Consider the following 26,040-nt stretch of genomic DNA (forward strand, 5'->3'; position numbering starts at 1 on the left):
ATGAACCTTTATTTTACAATTATTCCAAATCGCAACCTTAATTTACACCGACAAATAGATCATCATTGTAATGATTATGGTAAAGCTTATACATATCCTAATTATCTTTGCAGGAATGAAAGAACACATATTTATGGGAAACCCTATGAAAGTAACCAGTGTGGTAAAGCCTTCACACATCACACAGATCTTCAAAGGCTTAAAAGGAATCACAGTGGAGAGAAGCCATGCGAATATTATCAATGTGGTAAAGGCTTTTTACAACACAGTAAACTCCACCTACATAGAAAAACACATGCTGGAGAGAAACCCTATGAATGTAATGAGGGTGAGAAAGTTTTTTCCCAACATGGAAATCTCCAAATGCATAAAAGAACACAAACAGGAGAGAAACCATACCAATGTAATCAAAGTGATAAAGCCTTTGTATGTTGTAGTGATCTCCGAAAGCATGAAAGAACTCATACTGGAAAGCAGTCCTGTGACTGTAATCATTGTTGTCAAGCCTTTTCACAACAGGGTAGTCTCCAAATGCATAAAAGAACACATACTAGAGAGAAACTTTATGAATGTAACCAAAGTAGTAATGCCTTTTCATGCCCCAGTAGTCTCCAAAGGCATAAGAGAACACATACTGGAGAGAAACCCTACAAATGTAATCAGTGCGGGAAAGCCTTTTCAATCACTAGTGTTCTCCAGGAGCACAAACGAACACATACTGGAGAGAAACCCTACAAATGTAATCAGTGTGGTAAAGCCTTTTCACAACCCAGTGGTCTCCATGTGCATAAAAGAACACATACTGGAGAGAAACCCTACAAATGTAATCACTGTGGGAAAGCCTTTTCACAACACAGTAGTCTCAAAAAGCATAAAAGAACACATACTGGAGAGAAACCTTACAAATGTAATCAGTGTGGGAAAGCCTTTTCACACCCCAGTACTCTCCATGTGCATAAAAGAACACATACTGGAGAGGAACCCTACAAATGTAATCAGTGTGGTAAAGCCTTTTCACACCCCGGTAGTCTCCATGTGCACAAAAGTACACATACTGGAGAGAAACCCTACAAATGTAGTCAGTGTGGTAAAGCCTTTTCACACCCCGGTAGTCTCCATGTGCATAAAAGAACACATACTGGAGAGAAACCCTATGGATGTAATCAGTGTGGTAAAGCCTTTTCACACAACAGTAATCTCCAAGTGCATAAAAGAACACATACTGGAGAGAAACCCTACAAATGTAATCAGTGTGGGAAAGCCTTTTCACGATACAATAGTCTCCAAGTGCACAAAAGAACACATACTGGAGAGAAACCCTATGAATGTAATCAATATGATACAGCCTTTGCAAGTTGTAGTGGTCTCCAGAGGCATAAAAGAATTCATACTTCAGAGAAACCCTAGGAATGTACTCAATGTGGTAAAGCATTTGAATATTGCTGTGATCTCCAAAAGCTTGAAAGATTTCATACTGGAGTGAAACTCTCTGCATATTACCAGTAAAGCCTTTGCATGCCACATTTTTTTTTCAAAGCCAGGAATAAAATCATACTAGAGAGAAAACCTTATGAATGTATTTAGTATGATAAAAATCTTTGTTCATTTCTATAGGATTCACTTTCATGAATGATTGATACTGAAGAGAAAGCTGATGAATGTGGTATAATTAGCCATTGACTGCATCTCACTACATAGCTTGATGTGATATGAATATGAATATATAATTTGATGTTCCATGATTCTGTATGTTTCTGCTAATTATCCATTTGTCATTTCATCTTGAAGTACTATGTTCTATAGGAAATATATAAAAGGTTCTAGATAATGTAACAGAAAGGATAGTTACTTAAAAAGAACCACTTCTGGTGTGTGTGTGTAAGGTTCATGGGGTTTGAGGCCATGGCAGATATGTACAGAGTGGGACACAACTTTGTCCCATCTCCTTTGGCCATCTAAATATGATGATTGAGGTCTGGTTGCCTGCTTTAGACAACCTGAGGACAAGCTGCCTCCTACTGTATTCTCTGTATCTACTCAGCTATGGTGAGTCAATTCTCCAGTTCTTCCCCTCTTCTTTTGTCTTCTCAGACATGTGTACTTGTCAGTCAGAATACCAAGGAGGCCACCACTTTGTGGTCTCAAATAGGAGTTTAAATCTCCTCAGTCCCCACTCTGTCATCCCTGTAATCTCTCTGCCTAGCAGGAATAAGGATATTCCAAATAAACATTCCTATATCTCCCTTGGGTGAATATCTAGTCAATCAATAAACTCCATGAAATTCTGATCTCCTCTGGAATGTCATTGTTCAAAAGACCTATTCCTGTAGATGAGGTATTTTCTGCTCAATAACATTATGTCATTCTTTGAATACCTTGCAGAAGATAAGCTGAGCATGGAGGAGGAATTTACAGATGGGAAGTTTTTAATATGTGGCTTGGTGAGATTACTGAGTTGTTTATCTCTTGCCTGCTGTCTAAACCTATTAAACCTAAAGGATGAATTAGGTACCATATGTTGTACTTCACACCTGAGAGAAGCTGCTGAGGTGGCTTTTTGACAGAAGTGGATCTGGCTTCCAGGTTCTCCCAGCATCCCTCAATCCCTACCTTCTAAAAGGCATGATTGGCATACTCAACTTCTACCATTAACTTTCCAGTCCTGTAGAATGGGCTTGCTAACTCCCTGAGGCTCCTCCCCATATACCTAGATATTTTGTTTTCTTCTATATACTTTTCTTCTCTCACTCTTTCTTTCTGTGTTTCTTTTCTCCCTTTCTGTTTACTCTCTGTGTGTTCTCTCTCCATTTCTTTTGCTCCCTTCCTCTCTCTGGTCACATTTATGTTTTCTGCGTGGGACCTTTAATGCAATTCCTTAGGAGCTGGGAAACCTCTGAGAACTGTTTGCAATAAGCCTGCTTTTAAATGCATTATCATGTCTGCAATTACCAAATTTCACTTGTAGGAAGAAAGATAAAGTGAAAACTTATATATTCATCACTGGTCAAAATTAGTCACAATGAAGAAATATGTTAATATGTTTCCAGGTTTCATTAATAATTTGTGTTTTAACCATTTTTTTTCTTTTTTACCTACCCCTTTATCGGTGGACTAGGGATGGTGCATATGGGAAGATGGGGAGTGGGTGAGAATGGGTGTATATGGAAGGGGATACAGCCAGGACACAAAATAAAGAAATTGTAAGAAATAAATAATTAAAGATGATTTCATTGTCAATCATTGATTTCTTTTGTTTGTTTGTTTGTTTTTTCATTTGAAAGAATAGTCTCACTCTGAGTCTCAGGCCTACCTGGAAGTTAATATACACACTAGATCTGCTTACCTTGCCTTCTTAGTGTCTGCAGTGTAGTTGGGCACGGTCTTCCTCAGTAACTCAGTTCTTTCAATGGGCTTATTGAGAATGAATCGCTGAGTTCAAATGGTCATAGTAGGAAGGACACAGGCTCTGGTCTTAACTCCATTAAGAGAAAAAAAAATCTTTGTTCAATTACAGTTGTTTGGTTTAAAATCCTCTCCTATAATTATAAAGAAAAAATATTTTTTTTCTTTAACATTGAGTTTTTATCACTCATCATAGTAAATCCGAGTTCTGTCCTTATTCAACAAATAGTGAACAGGTGCCTCACAGACATAAGTATGTATACTTATGTGTAACCACTCATTATACTCATCCCAACATTCTACTAAGTCACTGAGGTTGAAACCACCTAAGCCAGGCTTGGTAACACAGGCCTATAGTCATGGTGTTTAGAAAGAGGAGGCAGGAACTTGAAGATTTCAATGTCATCCTAGCAAATATCCAAGGTCAATGGTATAATGGGAGGTCCATAATAGAAACGGAGACTGATTGGATAAGACCAATGTCCATAGTCCTCCCTACAGCCCCAGAATATTCAGGCCATGCCAGCACCATGTGTTACCTAAGGAATTTGCCACCCCTTGCTTGCTAATGTTTCCTGTCCAAGACAGGTCAGGTCACTTCAGAGTTAGACTTATTATGGGCATTGAAGATTAGAATACTCTTGGAAGTGGGAGAATGAGCCTCAGGCAGTGGTGAGTTCCTTATTTATATACCTTATGGAAAGGGTTAAGCAAAAAAACCCTTACCCACACAAGCCATATAAATGGACTAAATTTTGTTTATATACATCGATCCATACTTATTCACACATTCTTTTTTAAGACATTGGAAGGAAAGAATTTGAAATGGGATGGAGAAAGGACAAAAATAGGGGAAATGATGTAATATATTTTAATTAAAATGGGTAAAATTAAATTCAAATAAAAATTGGTTATAGAGGGCATAGGAGTTACTAGCTCTGGGTGTTTTTATAGAAGACAGGTTCCATTTCAGGAATCACAAGCTAGCTAAGCATAAGCTGTAAATGCATCCCCAAGGGATCTGATGTCCTCTTTGGCCTTTGCAGTTAAGAAACACAGACAGGTGAATGCAAAACATCCAAATAAAAGAAACACATACAAAGCTTTAAAATGTTGCTTTCTAAGGGCTGATGAGATGGCTCTGTATTTAGGAAAACTCACTCAGGACTTCAAAAAAGATAAGGCTGAATCCTATCTTCCATGGACACAGCCTCCCTGTTCTTCTGACTGAGAGATTCACACACAGACTGGGGCCCTTAGATACCTGTAAAATATACATCTTCCAAGGGGCTCAACACAGTCCCAGACCCTTTGGGTGATTGTTCTCTCTCTGTCTCTCACACACATACATACACTTTCAAACATACACATATCTCCATGAACTCCACCAGCACAGTGCCCTCACATGTCCCCATAACTCAGAAAATAGAAGATTGTGTGGTGACAGCTCTTTCACCAGGTTGTCCTTCTCACCATATTCTTTTTGAAATGGAGCCATACTTAGACTCCAGAGAGTGACACACCCCATCCAATGATTCCATTATCTCTTAATTTTCCTCAGTCAGTTCCATTAGCTGAGTACCAAGCTTTCAATTACATAAGCATATTGGGCCATCATCATTCAAATCATCATGTAACCTCTAGCCAACTTTTCATTGAGTCTATTTTCCACTGAATCTTCCTTACCTTGACCTCCATGACCTGTATTTCTCTCGCCACTCCCTTCTTTCAGTACTTCCTGGAATAAAACATTAAGCTCCATGTTAAACATAAAGTGGCTTTTGATATCTAGATTTCTTATATATTGTGTATTGGTAAAAACAACAATACTTGGATTTTCTGACAATGACAAGCATATTTTGAGGGTACAAATTTTGTTCTTCCTTTCTTCTCTGTTGCTGTCATTAACTCCACTAATGGAAAATGACTCAGGTGATAAGTTGGCTTCTTTGGCTGATGCTGGCAGGCCCCAAACATTGAGGGAGTTCAGGAAAGAAACTCAGGCTATCAAATGAAGGCATGGATTATGGTGGAACACTTTTGTTGCTGTGTTCTTTTACAAGGTCACTGTCTACTTCTATGTAAATTTTCTTAACCAGCCCAGGCCACGTGTTGAGATAAATTTCGACCATCAGTGCCTGGGGTTTGCCACTGAATTCACAACCACTGTATTCACCCACAAACATAGCCACAAGTGATTGTCATGTGGGGAACCCCCAGTTGGTACTACCTCAGATCATGCTAAGCTATGTAACATTGACAGCTAAAGCCAACGAGCACACACAGACAAGGTATAAGAATTTTTAACAATTTAAAACCAATGTATTAGCCATCTCAATCATCTTAGTAGGAAAACCACAAGCTAACACAGCAACAATTGAAAAACACAGATATGCCAAGAAATGGGTTACTGACTTTTCAGGAACTGAGATTTTTTTTTTCCCAGATAGAGAGGCATTCATCTCTAGAGTTTTCTCCAGACATGGGGCAGATCAGAATAGCCTTCTATGCTTCTCCTGTTAATCTCTGGTTTCTACAGATGCAGCCACACAGATGCTTGTAAGAAATAAGTGACATAAATGTGTTGCCTGATTTTCACTGCTTCATCTTTACCAGGCTGCTTTGCCTGGCCTGAGGATGAGGAGGAGTTCAGTCTTGATAGGAATTGATGTATCAGTGCTGGAAAGAGGCTCCCTTTTTTGAGGACAAGGGGAAGGACAAATAGGGTGAGAAGGAGCCACAGGAAGGAGAGGAGGGGGAGGACTGCGATTGGGATGTAAAATGAATACAAAAATTAAAAATAAATATAAAAAGAAATATCAACCATAAGTCTTTTCTCTCAAAGAGTGTAAAACTTGTATTTAACATATGGAATTCAAATCTCAACAGGTCCTCCATCCACCATAATATTCTTCCTTCCCAGGAACATGTCTGAATTCTAGTTGTTTGATGACCAGGATCAGTGACCTTTCTTTTCCTGGAGCAATGTCTTCCTTCCCCTTCCTCCTTCTTTCCATATGCACCAGTTCCTTTCATACTCACATTGTGAAGGAGATTGTGAGCTCTAACCACAAATTTTGGAGAAAAGAAACTCAGTCACCACCACATTCCTTAGGATAAAACCAAGTGCATTTGCTATTGAGGAACTGTTCTTCTCCCAAATAGGTACATTCCCTTTTAACAAGCACATCCTCCTGATGAAGTGAAAAGGTAGTCTTGTCCAGGCAATTATTTGTAGAAATTCATATTTTAGTGTGAGAAGGTAAGTCAGTCAAGGAAACACCTGAATCATCCTCTGAAGATAAATGCCTCCCACCAGCTTCTGTAATGGCCTTGTACCTTGAGAATTCTCCATCTGAGTAAAGGAACCCCTGGGGTGCAGGTCTCTAGACATTACAGTGACTGTGGTCCAAGGAAATTAGCAGGGCCGCAAGAACCATCTGTGCATACACCAAAATTAAGAAATGCTTTGGGGAACCAAAAAGTCCTGTTTTGGTAATTGGGTCATCTCAGGGTTGAGACATGTGCTTCATATGAAATTTGGGTGCAAGAAATCTTATAAAAAGACATTCAGCAAAATGTAAACCAACATGGGTGAGCCACCAAGGTAGAGATAGCTCTAGAGAAAAAGAAAGTAGAAACAAACTGAAGAGAGAAATCATTTCTTGTTGGCACAGGGGAGCCAACTCCTCCTGCTCTGTGACAGGCTTCCTTCATCTCCCCTGACCTACACTGACTAGGGAGAGATTGTAAACTGCAAGTTTTCCAACGTAGGTTTTTATCCAGGCTTCATACTTTAGTTCAAGTCTCTATCCTCTTTGTGTGTATCATTATCTGTAATTTCCCTCCCTACCAGCCCTCACAGAAAAAGATGGCAACATTTAGGTCAGCTCTGCAGTTAATGGCAGTCTCTTGGGGTGGTTAATTTTGACTGTCTTCAATGCCATAAGTCAATGCTTTTCTGAGCAAAAGTGACACACACACTACCAATATTTTACTTATGATAAACTATTTCAGAAAGCGTGTTTCCCAAAGTATTAAATTCCAGATCATATAAAAGGTCCCAGAACCATCTGAGCTCAGCCCTGTCACAGTCAACCACAATACAGTGGGGTCTAGAAACCTCTTGTACCTGGGGACTGAAGAGGTAAAACCCCTGATGACAAGGCTTTGCTTCCACAGTTGCAGTTCCTGTGCTAAAATATGTGGACTCCACAGTTTCTGATTGAGACAACAGAATTCTTTCCTTTGTTCCATGCCTAATTACACCAGCCATAGAAATCTTCTCCTCCTGAATCCACACCAAACTAACATGCTTTTATAAAGAAAAGGGAGTCTGACTGGACTCATCTAAACCATGTACTCACAGGGCCGTGTGCCTAATGAGTGTTGATCTCACCATCCATTGAAGGTGAGCTAACTCTTCTCATGAGTTCATGTTGCTATGAAAACATGTGGTGCCCTTGGAAGCATATAGAAAGGAAAAAGATTGAATATGAGTTTGCTGCATTTGCAAAGGTTTAGTCCGTGATTACCATGGAGGGAAACATGGCAGCGAGCAGACATGTGGCTGGGGAAGGAGCTGACAGTTCTAAATCTTGATCAGCCAGCGGCAGAGTCACCCTAGGACTGCTTGAGCATATGAGAAGTCAAAGTCCAACTTCCCACTGACACACTTCCTCCCAGAAGGGCACACCAACTCCAATAAGGCCACACCTCTTAACCTTGGCACTGCCAATGTGTCAAACATTCAAATACATGAACATGTCTGGGCCATTCTTTTTCAAACCACCCCATTGACCTTGAGCACAATGGAATCATGTGGTTTGATCTTCGTTTGGCTAGTAACCTTACCACCATGGAGGCAACCATGAATTTGCCATGTTCTTTACTAACGATTTCATAAAATGGTAAATGCCATGTGACTTCTTGGTTATTGTTGCATAGAAGAAAATGGAGGCATCCATAAACTTCCTGCTGTCACTGAACTCTCTGGGTATCACCCGATTTTTACTAAACATGTGACCTTGAGACACCAAAGAATTTTGGGGATTGGTTTAAAGTTAAAGCACAAGCCTGAAGGAAAACCAGCCAGGTGCAGACAAGTCCGGCGACCTGGGGAAAGGAATGAGCTTCACTACATGCTTTTCCTCCCCACTAGAGATTCAGTTGCTAGGAAACTGCCTATGCATTCCTTTCTGTAACCCAGATTCTGATGCCTCTAAAGGTTGACTTAAAGAGTTTTTCTTCATCATGAGTTGGCTCGTGTAACTGGAAGCAGACATGTAGGCTTGATGTCAGAGAGAATAATCCTTCTCAGTTGGTGGTGCCATTTGGGAAGAATTCAGAAATGCTGTCCTGCTGAAGTAATATGAGGTGGGCTTTGAGAGTTTACATCCCCACAGCATTTCTAGTTTCCTTCTCTGCTTCATGCCTCAAGATGATGATGTGAGTTCTTCAGGTGCCAGATCTGAAACTTGCTGTCACACCACTTTCATAGTGATCCCATATCCCTCTGGAGCCATAAGCCAAGGAAACTTTATTGTAAAAGTTGCCTTAGATACTGTTTCTCCTCACAGCAACAGAAAAGACATACTAAATACCCACAAAAAAATAACTGGGGCCTAGGTCCTCTCCATGTAGAGTCCTTGGTTGAGTCATCAGTCTCTGCAGGCCCCCTGGGCCATGATTTTTGGGCTCTGTTGATCTCCTTGTGGATCTCCTGTCACCTCTAGGTCTTTCTCTCTCTGCCTTGTTTCATAAGATTCCCTGCACTCTGCCCAAATTTTGGCAATTAGCGTCAGCATCTGCTTTGATACCCTGCTGACTAGAGTCTTTCAGAGGATCCTATGGAGGGCTCCTGTTCTATTCCTTGTCTTCTCCTATTTCCTATGTCTGTCCTGTTTGCTCTTCTGAATGAGGATCAAGCCTCTTCCTTAGGGTCCTTGTTGTGGTTTATCTTCTTTAGGAATCTGTGTTTTAGTATGTTTATCCTATATCATATGTCTAATATTCACCTATATGTAAGTATATGTCATGTGTGTCTTTCTGCTTCTGGGTTACCTGATTTAGGATCATCTTTTTTGTGCCCTCCATTTGCCTGAAAATTTCATGATTTTCTCATTTTTAATGGCTGAATAATATTCCATTGTGGAAATGTACCACAATTTCTTCATCCATTCCTCTGTTGATGGACAACCAGGGTATTTCAAGAAACTTGCTATTATGAATAAAGCTGCAATGAATATAGTTGAACAAAATATCCTTGTTCTATGGTTGAGCATCTTTCAAACATATACTCAGGAATGGTCTAGCTGGATCTTGAGGTAGCACTATTGCTAATTTTCTGGGAAAATGCCAGAATGACGTCCAAAGAGGTTGTACATGTTTACATTCCTACCAGCTATGTAAGAGAGTTCTCCTTTCTCCACAACCTCTTTAGCATATGTTCTCACTTGAGTTTTTAAACTTAGTCATTCTGATGGGTGGAAGGTGGAATCTCAGGATTGTTTTGATTTGCATTTCCTTGATGACTAAGAATGTTGAGCATTTCTTTAAGTGCTTCCCTGACATTTGATAGTCCTCTGTTAGAATTCTCTGAGTAGCTCTGTACCCCATTTTAAAAACTGCTTTGCTGTTGTTTAACTTCTTGAGTTCTTTATATATTCTGGATATTAGCCCTCTATCAAATATCGGTTGGTGAATATCCTTTCCTTGTCTTTAGCTTGTTGTTTTTTCTGATGACAGTATCCTTTGCTTGACATGAGATATTCAGTTTTGTGATGTCCCATTTATAGACTTAGTGTGTCTAGTTTTATGTTGAGTTCTTTCATCCAGGTGGACTATAGTTTTGTGTAGGGTGAAAAGTACAGATGTATTTGCATTCTTCTACATGTAGACATCCAGCTAGACCAGCACCAATTCTTGAAGATGCTATCATTTTTCCATTGTATGGTGGTGTTTTCTTTGTCAAAAATCAAGAATCTGTAGGCATATGGGTTTATTTCTGGGTGTTCTTCTCGAGTCCACAGATCCAGCAGTATATTTCTATGGCAGTAACAAGCCTTTTTTTATTGCCGTTGCTCTATAGTACAGCTCAAAAACATTGATGGACATAGCTCCAGAAGATCTTTTATTGATTCTATTTCACCAAAGTCTATGAGTCTGTTTTTTTTTTAACAGGGTATTTAATCCCCTTGAGAATCCCAAAATTGAGAATTGTAAAACCCTGTTTACTATTGGTTGAGCCATAATACACACCTTTAATCTAAGAACTTTCTGTTAGTTGCAAACCTATGATTACACTGTGGTTTACCTAGCCCTAGCACAGATCTTTATTCTGCAAGGCCTCTGTATCCTGGATCTAAACCTCAAGATTATAAAACATTCAGAAAGATGATCAGAACCATGTTGGCAACCATATATATTTAATACAGAAATCAGCACTTGAATTACACAATAACCTTATGCCTAGGAAAAACATAGATAAGAAACCTGTGAGCTTCATATAACTCTTTTTATATTTTCATGTATACTGCAGATAATAATTACTTTACTCAGTTCATACACTGTTAAACAGCTAGTTTGTTCACCAAGGTTTTAATATTTTTAAAATAGTTCTGGATAGTATTATAGAATGCTTTCTAAACATACACTTAATTTTCAAGATTATACCAATTAAATTGTTTTGAATTCTGCTTTAATGACAATCTCTTTGAAACGCATCATGATATTCAAGGTCCTTGATCCTAACATTAGAGTTAAATTTTATTTCTTCCATGGTATAGAATTTTACCTTTTAAAATTATATATGACATATATGTAATATATATACATGTATATATATATATATATATACACATATATATACATAGAGAGAGAGACAGAGAGAGAGAGAGAGAGTGCCTGGTTATTGTGTAATAAGTTGTTACTGCATTTTAACTAATTGTCATGTTTCATCGGTCTTCTATGAGGAAGGCAACAGATACAAAGTTTGTAGAAATGTAGAAATCAGAATGCAGTCAATAATTATGGTGGCTTATTAAGTTGAACACGTTAGGTTCTTTTTATAAAGTCCATGACTTCACTCTCCTGGAGTACTTGGCTAGGTTTCTAATACCAGACATGTTTTCCATTTTCTTGGTTGAGTTTTAAGTTCCATTGAACAGATGTTAGTTACCACCAAACTATGAGTGTCGCTATGGAAACCATAGGGATATCTTGCCATGGTAATCACTGCTGTAGTTTATAGGTACAGCTGTGTAACACTGTTGGTTGCTTGCCGACATCATAAGCCCACATAAAAACATCCAGTGCTGTGAAATCTAGTCTGCATGCAGGAGGCTTTCAGGTCAAATCCAAGATGAATTCTCTGAGGCCTGTTTCTGAAGTTCATGTTGGCTTCAAGAAGTGGGGGCTTGCCTTCAAACTCTGGAATAGAACCAAAGGTAACAGCAGCAACCTAAGGGTTTTTCACATGCATTGGACACTTTTCATGTGAAAGAGAATTTTTTCCATGCATGGCACTGGTGCTTTTATTACATAGTAGTCTATGTCCTCTGTGGGGAACATAGGTGGCCCATGTGTCATAACTTTTTACAAACTATATGTATGTTTACATAGACACATACACATGTCTTAGAGATGTCTTATTAATGAAATTCTTTCTGCCAGGGAATGGCCTGAACTTTCTCAAGGTCACTATAGCTATGCATTTTTCAGCTTTATTCATCTTTTCAAAAAGGCAACTCTTGGGTTCTCTCTTTAAATTGCATTTTCTTTAAATGCATCATAGATCTAATCTCTTATTATTATTTAGTCCCTAGTGTTTCTTAGTAATTACAAAGGTATTTTTTATTTTCTCAAGTGCTCTGTATTATTTACTTCCATAGAGAACATTGTCTCCTATAGCCCAGGCTTCCCTCATGCAATGTAATTACAAATAGTCTTGAATACCAAGACCTGTGTCTGCCTCCTAGTGCTGAGAAGACAGTCCTGAAACTCCTTCCAAGCTGGGCCTTACTGGTCAATGAGAAGATAAATTAGGCCAGTGAATGAGACTTCCAAACATTCTGGCCTTTATTGGAGACTTACAAATGAAGAAGAAACTGTGTAAGAAGTGAGATAACTTATCAGTATTGGAGTTTTTGTATTCACAGCACTGAAACGGATGGGCAAGAAGAGGGAGGAAGATTTCATGCTTTGGCAGTAGTTGACATTAACAATATGAAGTGAGGTAGTCAATCATAGATGATCAATAAATGTCCTGATTAGACATTTGTGTGTTCTAGAGCACAGGCGTTCAAGAATCAGAATAAAAAAATAACCTTCTGAAGAGGAAGACATGACTGCTCTAAATTGTGTATCACCTGGGGTTTTTGTTGTTGTTGTTTTGTTTGTTTGTTTGTTTGTTTTTGCTTTTCTCCCAGAGTTGTCTGATAACTACCAGGTGAAAAGTAGCTGCAGTTTCACTGAACCCACTGTGAAGTCACACAATAACAATTTCATTTGTTTTCCTAAAATCTCTCTTTAATTGTCAGCATTTTTGGCAGGCTTCCTCCTGTGGACAGATGGTTCACTCCACTGCAAGTTGAATACTGGGCTGTTCAAGCTATCCCACTTGATTTCAGGAGGAGGGGAAGTCCCTGCTCAGTGCTGGAAGACAGAAGGGTAGGCTATTAGACAACAGGCACAATTCTACAGACAAAGAAATCTCCGCAGATCTGGAAATGGTGTGGCCCTTATTCTCCACATATGGACCCAAAGTTCAAGTCATGGAACGAAGGTCCCTGCCGTGAGCATAGCTTCCTCCCTAAGCCAGGCCCTCGTTGCTCTTTGTAATTAGCAAACATGCATTCATTCCTCCTGGGCCAGGAAGCACTATGCTTTGTCTCTTCAGTACACTGTGAGCCTAGGGGAGATGCCCAGGTCACTCAAGACTCACTGGCCAATCAGAACTTCCAGACCAGGCCTGTAATCAGAGGAAGAGGAAGGTTCTTCCGGGTGCCAGGTTTCAGGTTCCATTAGGAAGCTGAGCTGTCTGGAATGTTGGGCGTGCTGTAGTCTGAGCTCAGCTGCTGGGTCCTGTGAGGGGATTTCAGACGATTTCCAAAGAGGCGACATGGTGAGTGTGTGACCGCTGCCCCCAACATGGTGGTGGAGTAGGAGGCTGAGCAGCAGAAGCTGGTGTGGTTTTTCCTTCCTGGGCTGCATGGAATTCTGCAGCCATCAGCTGCTTGTGAGGTCCTTTGTCCTGGCCTTAGGAATGCTGAGCTGTCTTAGTCCTACATGTTACAAGTGGGATGGACTGTGACCAGACTGCATGTGGCGACCTGGGCACTGTTAAGACTCAAATCCGGGGACAAATGGCTGAGGGGCCTATTTAACAGTTCAGAGCAGAATTAGCTACCATTTTGCCCAGAATCCCCGAGTCCCTACCTGGTTACAGGACATGGCAGGCATACCCTGTGCTGTAGCCAAAGGCTCGGACCCTTAACCCACCTGCCCTTCTTTCTGTTATCTATCCAATTTGGTTACCTGCTCTATTTCATCTATTATTTACTGTCATAGTCTCATGGTTTGGCGTGCTCCTCTCCTCCCTCTCCTCACATGGCTCACAGGTGCCTTTCTCTCTATAATAAACTTTCTCCCCACCATATCTAGGAAGAGTCATGTCACTTAATTTAAATTTTTTTATTCACCTTCCATATTCCACTCCTTTCTTTCAAATCCATAGGTCCTTTAGGCTTCAGTTGTTGTTACTGTTTGTGTTGGATTGAGGGGTTCTGCAGGAATTCTCAGCTGTGAGGTAGAGATGACTGCATTGGACAGTGAGAGGGTAATTAAATGTGTACATGCAGGACCCTGTGACGTGTAAAATAAACATGTACTCTGGGAGAGTGGAAACATTTATTAAACTACTACTTTACCAGGCTAAGGCTCTGTCTGCCCCTAGGATGGAAGGGCAGAGCTGAGATTGTTTGTGCTGTCTGAGACACCTGATCTCTCATCCTCCAGTAGAGGATCTGCCAGAGTCCTGAGGCCCAAATGCCTGGTCTAAGCTAATGATGGACTCTGGGAAAACTTCACAACCTGGAAGGAGGAACAGTATAAATTACCTTGCAGAGTCTTTCCAAGATTCATCTCTGGTTCTTCTGTAGTGATGAATATGCAGGACCAGCAGCTATGCCATGGATATCATGGGGTTCATTGTTGCCAGTCCCGGAAAAGCTGGTCTGCTGAGCTAGGAGAGTCCCATGTGTTAGAGGTGGGATGGACTTTGAGCCAGACTGGATGTTGTGACCTGGGCAGAGGTCCTTGCCCTGTCAGCCTTTCTGAGTGTGGATTCCCTGGAGAGGAGGAGATTCTGCAGCTCTGGCCTCTAAAAGGGACTTTCATTGTCCTGTTTTTGTTGTCCTTGAGGCTTAGTACTGTCTTCTGTGTGTCTTTCTGGGTCTGTGTTATTTCACTCAGGAAGATCTTGTTGCACCCATTTGCCTGCAGATTTCATGATTTTCTTGTTTTTAATGACTGGGTAATATTCTTCTGTGTAAATATATCAGTTTCTTTCCCATTCTTCGGTTGAGAGGCATATAGGTTATTTCCAGTTTCTGGTTACTAGAAATGAAGCTGCTATGAACATCGTTGAGGAAATGTCCTTGTTGTATGTCGGAACATCTTTCATATGTATCCCCTGGAGTGGTATAGCTGGATCTTTAGGTATGTCTTTTCCCAGTTTTCTGAGAAAGTGCCAGATGGATTTCCAAAGTGGTTGTAAAAGTTTGCTCCCCTGCCAGCAATGGAGGACTGTTCCCCTTTCTGCACATCCTTGCCAGCATGTTTTGTCACTTCAGGTTTTGATCTTAGTTATTCTGACAGGTGTAAGATGGAGTCTCAAAGCTAATTTTGATTTGCATTTCCCTGATGAGTAAGGATGTTGAGCATTTCTTTAAGTGCTTATGCACCATTCACAAATTCTCTGCTGAGAGTTTTCTATCCCTGTGTCCCATTATTAATAGGATTATTTGTTTTGTTGGTGTTTAATTTCTTGAAATCTTTAATATACTCTGGAAATTAGCCCTTTGTCAGATGGAGGATTGGTGAATACCTTTTTCTCAATCTGTAGATGGCCATCTCCTGGAAATAATAGTGCCCATTGCTTTACAAAAGCTTTTGAGATTCAAGATGTTCCATTTATTACTTGTAGATCTTAGAGTCTGCACAGCAGGTGTTCTGTTCAGGAAGTTGTCTCTTGGACCAGTAAGTTCAAGGGTGTTACCCACTTTCTCCTCTGGCAGGTTTTGGGAATCTGGCTTTATGTTTAAGTTGTTGATCCACTTGGTCCTGAGTTTTGTGCAGGATGAGAAATATGGATCTCTTTGCATTCTTTTTTCATGTGGACATGTATTCTCAGCAGCACGATTTGTTGAAGACACTGTTTTTCCATTGTATGGTTTTGGCTCCTTTGTCCAAAAGCAATTGTGCATAGGTGTGTGGGTTTATTTCTGGGTCTTTGATTTGTTTCCATTGATCACCCAGCCTACTTCTATGCCAGTACCATGCAGTTTTTATTACTATTACTTTTAGTATATCTTGAAGTTAGGTATGGAGATACCTCCAGTAGTTCATCTCCAGACTTTGGAACAGTCTTACGTCTGATGAAATATATCCAGGAGAACCCAAATGGGTTCTGGCTTTCAGATGTAGCCTCACAGTACTGGGTATTTTGATGAAAGGGCACAGGCACAGGTGACCTGAAGGTTGAGGCATGGGATTTTTTTTTTGGTAGCAAAAGTATTACCTTGGAATGAAATAAGCAGGAAAGCACAATTTAAGCTATGGAAAGAACACAAAATGTGACATGAGGTTTTTTTTTTTTTTTTCAACTAGGAATTATATTTGATATTACTGAGAGCAAAACTGTAAGCTTTCCTTTTTGAAATACCTACCTTATTCTTGGTTCTTAAATACCTCTACCTCCCTTCCACTCACTACCCCTAGTTAGGAGAGAAAACAGTTAGTACAGAGAAGGAATGCAGATCTCCAGCTACTTAATGCTGATTAGGGTCATTGGGTTCTTTAGTGTCTCAGTTGTGTGGATTCCAGAAGCCCACTGAAACAGCAAACAAGAAATCGCACTGTTTGTTTAAATCTTTTTAATTTGGGTTTATTGGAAGAGTACCAGTGCTCCTAGCCTGAGCCATCTCTTCAGCACTTTATTTGGATTCTTAAACCTATACCTCCCTTAAAACACTTATTCCTTCCAAAACCCCCCATAGGTAAAGGAGAGAGACTGCTATAGGGGAAAGACATATAGGTCTCTTTAACTGCTTCCAATGGATTAGGCTGGTCAGAATCTTTGGGACAATACCTCTTAGTCACCAGGATATCCAGTAGCCCACAAACCAGTAATGACATACACAGTAGCAGTGTGGGTGAACAGCATCAGGAAGAGCAGCAGCTTCTTTCTTCTTCAAAGACCCCAGGCCCTCTCATGGCTCTGCATGTGTACCCTCTCCAGAAAACTCAGAACTAAACTATGTGCAGGTGGTAATACCGCAGACCTGCTAGAGCACGAGACAATCATAAGTAACAGCTGTAGACGAACTGAAGCAGCCTCATTCTCCACACCTGGTGTTAAAGAAAAACACATTCACATAACATGAGTGGGATTTTAAAGAAACAAAAATTTTAATACCATTGCTGATTCTATTATTTTGGATATTTCTTCTCTGTCTTTAGTTTAGGTAAGGGTTTATCTATCATGTTTGGTTTTTCGCAAGGAACCAACCCTTTGTTTCATCGTTTTTTATCTTCTCTTTCTATTTTATTTTTTATAGGTGCAATTGCTCTTTGTTGTGTGGGAGTTTTGTTCTTGGGGCTCTGTTAGGGCTCTCAAGTTTCAGAAAGTGTGTTGGCGGAGTGTTACTTTTTTAATGACCTGCTTGGCTAGTGTGTTCATTGTGTTAGGCTTGCTGGGATGGTATGGAGTGTATGGTGTCATATGTGTTCTGTTGGAACACTAGGCAAGATCCTGAGAATTGGGTGTGCTCTAAAAAAGATAGTGGAGAAGATCGCTGGTACACTGCCTTGGTCTCTATGCAAGCATGGCCTATGGTTTACCTGAAGACTTGGGAGTGGGATCCCGGAAGCAGAACAGAGAGTGAGAGTGTGTAATCTAAGGGAGAATTGGACACAGGAAAGGGGAGCTGCCACTGCTGTTCTTTTGGAGTGCTAGCGGCATTGAGAATTGAGTCTTCAGTAACAGAGAGTGGAAAAGGTCCACAGAATCAAGTAGGAGAATTCCATTGAACATTTATTTCTTCTTTGTGTGGTTCTTTGGAGGAAGGTATAAAAGGTTTTCTAGGAGGAAATTGTCTAGATTCCTTACTGGAGATTAGATTTGAGTGTCTATGATCTCAAACCATTTCCTTTTGTTTCTGTCTAGTGTCTTATGATTGAAACTGATCATTCTGTTTCCTTCAGTGCTCACATGGTCTTCATTGTTATCCAGTCTATCTCTAAATCACAAGAAAGAGTCAAAGAAATTGCTATTCATTGCTAACCTATTTTGGTATCCTGAGGTTTTTACGTTTTTAATTTTATTGTTTTGAAGACCAAGTTTTTTGTGTTGATTTGGCTGTCCTAGATGTAGGAATGCAATCTATCCCAGCCTCAAACTTAGAAGTCTACCTCATATTGGCTCCAGAGGGCTAGGATTCAATGTGGCCCAATATGCCTGGCAGTTTTTCTTTTCATATGTTGGCTGATGTGGTATGTAGCTTTTTGTACATGTCAAGCATATGCTACCATCCTGATTGATCTTCATCCATATCCACTCTTGAATTCTTTTTTTTACTTTATTGTATTTATTTAGTATTTTATTAATATTTTTTATTTTTTATTTTTTTATGAATGAAACATTTAATAGGTAAATATAAATTATACAACTGATCAATCAGAAATATAGCTAAATTTTAATCAATAAAATTAAATTAAATTGGAAGCCTCTAAAATATACTAGTATGAACAACAGTATCTTTTTTTTTTCAATGCAGTTTATTCAGGAACATTGAACAATTTTATACATTCACTTGTATCCCAGCTGCATCCCACTCCCTCTTTCCCTCCCAATCCTCCCCTCCCTCCCTCATCTTCTCCCTTCACCCTTCTGAGTCCACTGAATTCTTATATTTGGCAGAGAGTATATTCTTTTTCTCAGGATGTCTTGTATTCATAACATTAATACTGACTGAGATTTGTGAGTCATTGGATTGCAGGTGTGTCTCGTTCTTCCTGTCTCATGTATTTGTTTTGTTTTAACTGAGTGAATGTGAGTAGTATTTTGTCTGTATGTCTTACTAGGCACCTCATATGTACGTGATCCTAACAATAGTCAGCAGCTGACCTCAGAACTTCACAATTTGGAATAATGGGTAGTTGTGAGCCTCCATATGAGCACTAGCAATTGAGCCCAGTTATTGGTAAGACAAACAAGAGCTTTTCATTGCTGATCCACCTCAACTGCCTTATGTTGCTCATTTATGACCAACTATTCCAGGACTAATGTTTTCATCCGTCCATTTGTACCTGTTTGAACAAGCATTCCCTTTTAGTAAGCTCTCATTAATATTACAGTTTAATCTGGGACACTTCAGGTTTATGGAAGATAGATACAGAAATATATTGAATATATAATTCTTTGTAGGAACTTCAGATATATCACAGAATTTGCAGTATTTTTTTTATTTGTATGATTTTTGTGGTGGATTCAGGTATTAAATGTACCTCTGGATGTCATGAAACTTGTTTCAGAGACTAGGCTGGCCTTTGACTCAATGAGATACACATACTTCTGCCTCTTGAATGCTGGAATTAAAGTTATGAACCAGTACTTCCTGTTTGCCCCTGTTTTTAGGTAGTAATTTTGCATGCAATGTCTGTGATCTGTGTTCCGTACTTTTCATCTATTTGCATGTCTTGCTTTCTTTACGTCTGTTAATTTTCATTTCTCTTGAAAGGCTGAATTCTATTCAAAGGTTGCCGAAATGAGGTGAACCTCCTCATTTAGTTTCCTTCTGAAATGACTTGGTGAGTACATCAAAACTTCTGTGTCAGTAGATGTCAGGGAAGCACCAGAATTATATGAATATATTGTCAATGAAGTATACATTTAAAATGTTGTCACCATTGTGCTTTCTGTTCTACTCATGTATGGGATCATTTAGAATTCAATTACCTATGCTGATGTGGATGTGAACTTCACTCGGGAAGAGTGGGCCTTGCTGGATCCTTCCCAGAAGAGTCTCTACAAAGATGTGATGCTGGAGAACTTCAAGCACCTTACAGCTATAGGTAAGACAGTGAATTTTCTTTCTCTATTCAGGTAAATGGGACAACTGTTGTTACTGTTGACTTTTCTTATTGATGTTCTTATATAAGTTCACTTGGAATGAGGAAGAAAAAAATCAGGCATGTTTCTAAGGTTCACTGAATATAGAAACTTAAATTTTGCCTAATTTTTAATCCTCTCTCATTCACTTTTTGGTCCATATTTCAGGCTACAATTGGGAAGAGCATAATACTGAAGAACATTATCGACTATCTACTAGATATGGAAGGTAATTACTCACGGAAGCTTGTATAAATATGCCTATGAAGAAATTTTTAAAGATGATTTGTTTATTCATTATTTATACATTATTCAACCTGCACACCAGAAGAGGGCATGGGATCTCATTATAGATGCTTGTGAGCCACCATGTGGTTTCAGGGAATTGAACTCAGGACCTCTGTAAGAACAGCCACTGCTCTTAACCTCTGAGTCAGCTCTCCAGCTCTGTGAAAAAATTTTAATGTGTCCCCTAAATTTTAAAGAAAAGCAAAAGTGGAAAAACAAACACCACTTTAAGAGTAGTAAGGAACATTAAATTCTCCCAAACCGACGTTCCTCACTGTTAGGTATATTATATTATTTATGTTTGCCAGGCATTTCAATGCAAAAGAAGACAGTGAAACCCTTGCTAAATAGATATTGCTGTACAAATGACATTTACTCAATCTAGAAATTATGATCTCTGAAAATGACTGCCCCTCTGTCTGGCACCCTAGGCCTGGGCAGGGCAGCTTCTAGGTTCCATACACTCTTTCTTTGGCCTAGAAGATTTTCTGTCCTTGAGAATTACTGCCCAATCTGGCTTTTGTCCTGACCTCTAAATTGCTTTGTTTAGTCTCAAACTAACTCCATCAGTCTTTTCTAATCTTCAGCTCTTTTTTATCCTCTGGCTCATTTGATCTTCACCTTAGTTTTCTCTCTCCAACCTGCCTATTACTGCCCAGTAAAACTCCCTTCTCTCTCCTGGTAGTGCCACTTTTGGGAGCTTCATTTCCTCTCTCTTCTCATGAGAGATACATGTATCTTATGCAGTCAATTATTTTTCCGAATTTGTCACCTTTCCTGAAACTGAATGAGACAGCATTTTCAAATATGGGTGCTTCCTTCTACCTGCTATTTTTACACCCATAGTTGGGGATTAAAAGCATGTACCAGCATGCCTGATGCCAAGCTTTTCTTTACTGGACATTGCTCTATACCAGGCTGGCATTGAAGTCAGATCTGCTTGCCTCTGTCTCCTGGATTAAAGGCATGTTTGTATTCTAGCCAGATCACATTGACATAGAAGGTATTTGGATGGGGTCTTTTGACAGAGCAGCCATGTTCTAAATTAAAATTCCTCTATAAATGATAAATCATTAATCATATGCACATTGCAGATACTCTGTAGAAATCCCTATCTGTTGAGCCTCTCTCGCCACTCATATTGTAAACAGCATACTCATAAAATAGGTGATAATTTTGTGTACAAAACCTACTGATGAGCAAATATTCCATAACAAAGGTTATGTTACTCAAATGCCTGAAGCAAAGTTGTGAAGTTTAATCAGATGGAAATTATGAAGGTCAAGAATACTGTTGTGGAGGAACCATAATAACCATGTCTTTGAAGCACAAAAAGCAAAATTGTGTGTATGTGGAAATGTTTCATTTGTTGTTCTTCCGCTTTTATTTATATTTTAATATTAATTACAGTTTATTCACATTGTATCCCAGCTGTACCCCATTACCTGCCAATTCTCCCTCCCTTTCTCATATCCTCTCAAGCCCCTCTTCAAGTCCACTGATATGTGAGTCCCTCCTCCTCTTCAGTCTGACTCTAGCTTTCCAGGTTTCATCAGGACAGGCTACATTGTCCTCATTTGTGGCCTGCCAAGGCTGTTCTGCCTGCAGCAAGGGTTAGTCAAAGAGCTAGCGACTGAGTTCATATCAGAGACAATTCCTGTTCCTATTACTAGGGAATTTCACTTGGACACTGAGCTGCCATGGGCTATATCTGAGCACGGGTTCTAGATTATATTCGTGTATTGTCCTTGTTTGGAGTATTAGTCTTAGAAAAGACTCCTGTGCTCAAATATATTGATTCAATTGTTCTCCCTGTGGAGCTCCTGTCCTCCCCTTTCAATCTTCCCCTTCATTCATAAAATTCCCTCCACTCTGCAGAGAATTGTTAAAAAGTATTTATTGTCTATTCAATAGAAGTGATGATGCTGTAGATCTCCATCATTACATCTGTGTAGAGATGCTTTTGGGAAGGATCCAGCAATGCCCACTTTTCCTGGTTGGGTTTTTCCAGATGCATATCATCATAGACTATTGCATTCTAAACTATCCTGTACATGTGTACAATAGAAAACATGATAGTGACAACACTATAAATTTATATTTGTTCGTGTGTTCATTCATCTATTCATGATTAATAACGAATGAATTATGAACTCCTATCACCTTCAGAAAGTCTACTCAAAACAGAGGAGTGTTCAAAATTAAACTAATATACTTAATTAATTGATTTCCAAGCTCAATGGAAATATAGCCAAAGAAATCATACAACAGAAACCTGCTATGATTACTGGCCCTGTGGAAATTGTTTTGTTTATTTTGGTTCCCTTTATAAATGCAGTGTAATTACAACTATAGGAAAATTTATGAGTGCAGTACCTGTGGTAAAGCTGACTCCTTCTAGGTCTTTTTAAATATGTGAAAAAAGACTTATAGAAAAATGATGCTATCAGTGAGCCATGTAATGAAGTTTCTTACCATCAAAGGTATCTTGTAAGGTACAGAAATCCACAATCAAGGGGAAACTATGACTGTAAAGAAAGCGATAAAAGGTTAAGATGTAACTTCATTTTAAGATTAAACCAAATTGCAAACATAATTTACACTGACATAAAGATTCATCAGTGGCTGGAGAGATGGCTCAGAGGTTAAGAGCACTGGCTGTTCTTCCAAGGGTCCTGAGTTCATTTCTCAACCAACCACATCGTGGCTTGGAACCATCTATAATAAGATCCTGTGTCCTCATATAACATGCAGGCAGAACACAGTATAAATAATAAGTAAATAAATCATTTAAAAAAGATTCATCAGAGTAATTAATATGGGAAAGTTTACACATACCTGAATTATCTTTGCAGAAAGAAAAGAATACATATTTATGAGAAACTCTATGAATGTAAACAGTGTGGTAAAGCCTTTTCCCAACCCAGTAGTCTCCAACTGCATAAAAGAACACATACTGGAGAGAAATACTACAAATGTAATCAGTGTGGGAAAGCCTTTTCACAACACGGAAATCTCCTGAGGCATAAAAGAACTCATACTGGAGAGAAACCCTATGAATGTAATCAGTGTGGTAAAGCCTTTTCAGAAACCAGTACTCTCAAACGACATAAAAGAACACATAGTGGAGAGAAACACTATAAATGTAATCCATAAAAGAACACATAGTGGAGAGAAACACTATAAATGTAATCTATGTGTTAAAGCCTTTGCACATTGTAACAGTCTCCAGAGACATAAAAGAAAACATACTGAAGAGAAACCCTATGAATGTAATCAGTATGGGAAAGCCTTTTCAGATACCGGTACTCTGAAACTACATAAAAGAACACATACTGGAAAGAAACCCTATGAATGTAATCAGTGTGGGAAAGCCTTTTCACTAGTCAGTAATCTCCACAATCATAAAAGAATACATACTGGAGAGAAACCCTACAAATGTAATCACTGTGGTAAAGCCTTTTCAAAATCCAGTACTCTCCAAGTTCACAAAAGGACACATACTGGAGAGAAACCCTACAAATGTAATCAGTGTGGGAAAGCCTTGTCACAAGTCAGTAATCTCCACAGTCATAAAAGAACACATACTGGAGAGAAACCCTACAAATGTAATCACTGTTGTAAAGCCTTTCCCAATCCAATAATCTCCATGTGCACAAAAAGACAGATACTGGAGAGAAACCCTAGGAATGTAATCAATGTGGTAAAGACTTTTCAAAACCCAGTAGTCTTCAAAGGCTTAAAGGAACACACAATGGAGAGATACCCTACGAATGTAATCAATATGGTAAAGCCTTTGCATGTTGTCGTGGTCTTCAGAGGCATGAAAGAATTCAAACTGCAAAGAAATCTTATGAATGTAATCATTGTGTTAAATGCTTTTCACAACCCAGTTGTCTCAAAGTGCATAAAAGAACACATACTGGAGGGAAGCCATAAAAATGTGATCTGTGGGGGAAAGCCTTTTTATGAAACGGAAATCTCCAAAATAATAAAAGAACACATACTGGAGAGAAACCATGTGAATGTAATCAAGTTGGTAAAAACTTCACACATTGCAGTGATCTCCAAAGGCATGACAGATTTCATACTGGAGTGAAACCCAATGGATATACTCAATGTTGTAAGGGCTTTGCACATTGCTGTGATCTCGTAAAGGCTGAAAGTTTTCATACTGGACTGAAACCCTATGAATATAACCAGTAAACCCTTTGCCTGTCACATTTTTTCAAAGCGTCGAAAGAAAGTATACTGGAGAGAAAACCTTGTGAATGTTTTTAGTATATCGAAACCTTTCTACATTTCTATAGGCTTCACGTTCATGAATGAATCTTACTGAAGTGAAACCCTATGAATGTGTTTAACATGGTAATTCAAGGCTTTGTGTTTTCATGTTTCATAGAGATGTAATGAAGTGGTCTAATCAGTAATCAATTGCAACTCACTGCATAGCTTGATGTGATATGAACATGTATATATGATTGGATGTTCTGTGATTCTGTATGTTCCTCCTACTCATCCATTTGTCATTTCATCTTGAAGTACTGCATTCTATAGGATATATATACTATAAAGATTCTAGATGATGTAACATCAAGGGTATTTACTTAAAAAGAAACACTCCTGGTGTGTGCATATGACAGGATTATGTGGTTTTAATCCATATCAGATATGTAAATAGTGGGAGACAACTTTGTTGCATATCATTTGGCCATCTTAATATGAGGATTTGAGGTCTGATTTCCAGCTTTGGACACCAAAATCCTTTCCTACAGCTCTGTTTCCCTGGTGCTCCAATAAGATTACTTGAGATATTATATGGATAAAACATTGTCCTTTTTCACATTGTAAACATATTGTTATGTAATAGTTGATGAATTCATGGCAATTTGGATGATAAAATTTGTTTGAAAATGAAAATGTGCAGCCAGTTCTCCTAGGCGCTGAGCCATGTGTTTAGCCGCATGAAAGTGTGATGAATAGCGTTTAGGTGTGAAAGGTTGATCCTAAGTTCATCTTTAACTCATCCCTGATGATCCATAAGAAATAGACGATTGAAAGCATAAGAAAGTAACTTAAGCTTTATGCTTAAAGAAGTTATTGAGCCAATATCTTCACAAAAATATGGAAGTATCCAAAAAATGGCCAGGACAGAAACTGACAATACAAATGTTTTAAAAGTGGCTGACCATTTGACCAAAGCCACCAGACTGAGTTTATCTCACAGGTGATAGATAGGCACCCATGGGAGCTCACCAAAACGTATGTCAGCTATATCCTTTCTTGAGATTATGCCTAGTGCAAAGACAGAAAATGAACTTGAAGGCACGAAGACCAACTTTTCTGAAATGGATTGTATTCTGTTCCCTTTGATGCAAGCAAACATGCAGTTAGAAGCCGTGACTGGTGAAGACTTCAGATGCTGTGGAGGTTGTTTTCAGGGGAGCCTGAGGTTCAAACAGATGTCAATAGAAGGCTGGAGAAATCAGTCATTTACAGAGACCTAAGAGACATGGAGAAGGAGATTTGGGTGTTAAAGAAAGGGAAGTAGATTTGGATGTTAAAGAAAGGATAAAATTCCCAGAGAGCAATTAATTCTAGGTCTGTACCTGAGCACAAGCTGCCTCCTACTGTAGTCTCTGTACTACTCATCTGTGGTGGGTCAACTCTCCAGTTCTTTCACTCTTTCCTTGTCTTCTCAAATACATGTATATGTATGTCAGTCAGAATACCATGTAGGCTTCCAGTTGGTGGTCTCAAATTGATTTTAAATCTCTCTCCCCCATGTGTCATCACTGCAACCTCTCTGCCTGGCAGGAATATGGATATTCTGAATAAACATTCCTATATCTCCCTTAGGTGAACATCTAATAAATCAATGGACTCCTTGAAATTCTAATCTGGTCTGGAATGTCATTGATGAAAAGACCTATTCTTCTAGATGAGATATTTTCTGCTCA

General features: G+C 39.1%; 1 pseudogene; it reads left to right on the forward strand.

Moving 5' to 3' along the window:
• Window positions 1-24,286, forward strand: LOC132650764 (zinc finger protein 431-like; annotated as a pseudogene).
• Window positions 24,287-26,040: the final 1,754 nt, after the last annotated feature.

Source organism: Meriones unguiculatus (genome assembly GCF_030254825.1).
Source record: "Meriones unguiculatus strain TT.TT164.6M chromosome 13 unlocalized genomic scaffold, Bangor_MerUng_6.1 Chr13_unordered_Scaffold_33, whole genome shotgun sequence".
NCBI lineage: Eukaryota > Metazoa > Chordata > Mammalia > Rodentia > Muridae > Meriones > Meriones unguiculatus.